This window comes from Talpa occidentalis, unplaced genomic scaffold (genome assembly GCF_014898055.3).
Source record: "Talpa occidentalis isolate TD23 unplaced genomic scaffold, MPIMG_talOcc4v2.1 talOcc4.3, whole genome shotgun sequence".
Taxonomy (NCBI): domain Eukaryota; kingdom Metazoa; phylum Chordata; class Mammalia; order Eulipotyphla; family Talpidae; genus Talpa; species Talpa occidentalis.
In genome coordinates this window covers 20,179,268-20,181,852 of record NW_023603184.1, presented here as the reverse complement: position 1 = coordinate 20,181,852, position 2,585 = coordinate 20,179,268, and the positions used below count along the sequence as shown (strand labels likewise).

The 2,585-nt window shown below is 39.7% G+C and overlaps 1 non-coding gene across 1 annotated transcript; it reads right to left on the bottom strand.

Annotated features, from left to right (window-relative positions):
* Positions 1–445: 445 nt before the first annotated feature.
* LOC119256365 (U6 spliceosomal RNA) lies at positions 446–552 on the bottom strand. Its single transcript, XR_005127706.1, has one exon. It is a non-coding gene; the product is annotated as a U6 spliceosomal RNA (small nuclear RNA).
* Positions 553–2,585: the final 2,033 nt, after the last annotated feature.

Genomic DNA, 2,585 nt, shown 5'->3' with positions numbered 1-2,585 from the left:
AGCATATGCAATTTATTTTATTTTTTTTTTTTTTTTTTTTTTGTTTTTTTTTTTTTTTAAATATTAATTTTATTTTATATTCCCCATACAATTGCAAATGCCCCATTCTGACCCCAATCCTTCCCCTCCCGCCCCCCACCCCCAAAAAGTGTCTCTGGTTCATAGTTTTTTGTTGATTTTGATTTTCACTTTCTTATATTCATTTTCCTGGTCCCTTATTTAAGTTTTCTAGATTCCTGCTATGAGTGAGACCATCCGGTATTTTTCTTTTTCTTTTTGGCTTATTTCGCTGAGCATGATCCCTTCCAGTGCCATCCATGTTGCTGCAAATTGCATGTGTTTATCTTTTTTGAATGCTGAGTAATATTCCATAGTATATATGTACCACATCTTCTTGATCCAGTCATCTATTTTTGGGCATTTGGGTTGTTTCCAAAGCTTAGCTAAAAATATGGAACGCTTCACGAATTTGCGTGTCATCCTTGCGCAGGGGCCATGCTAATCTTCTCTGTATCGTTCCAATTTTAGTATATGTGCTGCCGAAGCGAGCACTGCAATTTATTTTAATATATATGTTTATAATATATATATATTTAATTCATTTATTTATACGTGAACTGGGTACAGTTGGAAGCGCGGGAGGGTGAGAGAATTCACCAGAGCCAGAGCTGGGTGCAGAACAGGCAGACTGACAAAGACACTTCTGAGGGGAGAAGCAGGCGGCAGGAGAGGTCAGCACACCATGTGGGACCCTCGCCAGCGGCCGGGGATCGAACCAGCGCTGGAGAGGCTGTGGGCAGCTTCGCAGCCCAGCGCTCAACTGCTGCGCCACCGGGGAGGCCCTATAATATATATTTTAATATATTTTATTTAAATATAGTGATGTTTTCAGCTACTGAAGCATTGTTGAAGGGGAAAAAACTAGGGAATGTTAGGGACCCTCTCACTTGCAGCATTCTGTAATTATCAAAAACCTTGGTGAAAGCTGATAGCATATCTGAACTCTCAGCAGAAAATGTTTGTTTCTGATTCTGAAGAGAAGCACAGGACACACCTGGTTCATGTTTCAAATTGCAACAATCATGTTTGTCTTTCTCCAGATCACTCAGTGATACTTTTCACCCTAATTTGGGAAAATAAACAAGTAAATAAATATATGCATTTAATGAGGTTCAATGGGAGGGAAATGTCTTTGACTAATAAAATACTTAAAAACAAAATGACTAGGGCCTCCCTAGTGGCCCAAGGGATTAAGTCTCAGCATAATGAAGCTACCAGTAGTCAGTGCAGTACAAGTTCAATCCCAGGCCAGGGAGGTGACCCACATGGTGCAGCAGACCTCTCCTGTCTCGCCTACTTCTCCCCTCAGCAGTGTATTTCAGTCAGTCTGCCTGTTCTGCTCCCCCCTTTGGCTCTGGTGAATTCTCTCATTCCCAGCACCTCTGGCCTACACCCCAGCTCTTGTATGTATAAATAAATTAATCTTTAAAAATGAATAATTATGACAGCTATTAATGGGAGGGTCACTGCAGGAGGGACCTTCCCCTTAGAAAGGAACACATTTGGGTTTTCAAGACACCTGAAACTATGGGTCCCATCTGAGACTGGATGATACAGGGAAGGAAACATGCCTTTAATTCTGTTTTTGCTGATTTCCAATTACTTTTACCTTGGGTAAGTGACTTCCGAGTTTTTCTTTTGTTATAAATTTTAAACCATGTAGATTTCAAACTTTATGATACTTAAATTCCCATGACCAAGATGTTTAAAAAAGAATATACATAGGCTCTATTCTTTCCATTAAAAGGGTAGGTCAGGGTTAGGTACAAGGAATTGAAGTGCTTAAGGAGATAGACTATTCACCACTAACTGTTTTCACTCTTAAGGAAACACTGGCATTGTTATCCTTCAAGATTACAGATTTTCCCCACTGTCCTGAAGTGGAACTTCACTATTTGATATGATTTTGTAGATTACTTTCAGGTCTAGGAACACTATTACCATTAATTTATGTTGACATTTTTTAATTGTTCCTGGACCCCAAAAATAACTTGCCAAATCATACCAAATAGGGACATTCTATTTTCAGATAGCAATGGAAATGCTATCAAATGCCAGTCTTTTCCCTTAGGCAATAAAAGGAAACAGATTGAAAAGGAAAGTAGTTTAGCTTGTGAGCAAATTGAGGAAGGCAGCAGACTCGTGTCTGAAAGACCACTGTTCTGCTCTTTGGCAGAGGGCAGGAGTATTTGTCCAGAGTTACAAGGGAGTAGAGGGGCCAAGTGGGCACGAGTTAGCATGTCTATCCTTGCAATGCAGGCATTTGGAGATTTTGGGGAGATTCAGGTTGGCACCAACTTGCTTTCCTACCAGCTCGTGGTCAGCATTTTCAATGATATTGTGTTAGGATGTTCTTTTTCCCATGGAATGTCAGAAAACAGTTCTTAAATCTAGAGGGTCTGATCGGGCAGGAAGAGAGACATGTCCTTTTATCACTGCATCATTTTTATTACTAAGCACAATTATTAGTATTAGTTCTTTGTCACAAAAACGGTGGTCTGGAATTTTACCATTAAATATTTGTT